The sequence below is a fragment of the Penaeus monodon genome, chromosome 34 (genome assembly GCF_015228065.2).
Source record: "Penaeus monodon isolate SGIC_2016 chromosome 34, NSTDA_Pmon_1, whole genome shotgun sequence".
Taxonomy (NCBI): Eukaryota; Metazoa; Arthropoda; class Malacostraca; order Decapoda; family Penaeidae; genus Penaeus; species Penaeus monodon.
In genome coordinates, this window is record NC_051419.1 from 28,279,091 (window position 1) to 28,279,418 (window position 328).

General features: G+C 36.9%; 1 protein-coding gene across 1 annotated transcript in view; it reads left to right on the forward strand.

Moving 5' to 3' along the window:
* Positions 1–328, forward strand: part of LOC119594676 (phospholipid phosphatase 6-like) — a gene marked incomplete in the record, with an annotated part of 9,073 nt that overhangs the window by 4,976 nt on the left and 3,769 nt on the right.

Genomic DNA, 328 nt, shown 5'->3' on the forward strand with positions numbered 1-328 from the left:
TCCTTTTAAAGCACCTGGAGCAAAACTGTTAATGTGCGACAGCATCTCTGACCCGGCACAATCACTTTATTTTTACCCAGCTATTACTTTCCCTAACTCTTTCCCTTTAGCATACCTAGTATTTAGGCATGCTTAGGTGAGGACATAGAGGACCCAGAAAAGACTATACCAGTATTCCCACAGGATATTGTGATATTTTCAAGTATCAGATTGTAGATTTTGATTTTCAGATTTTGAGAGAGTAACTTATTTTTGTATACTGAAGTTGATAGAAGTGATTGTTTAGTATGCTGATATGCTACATCAAATCAGAAGATGGCACTTCCTT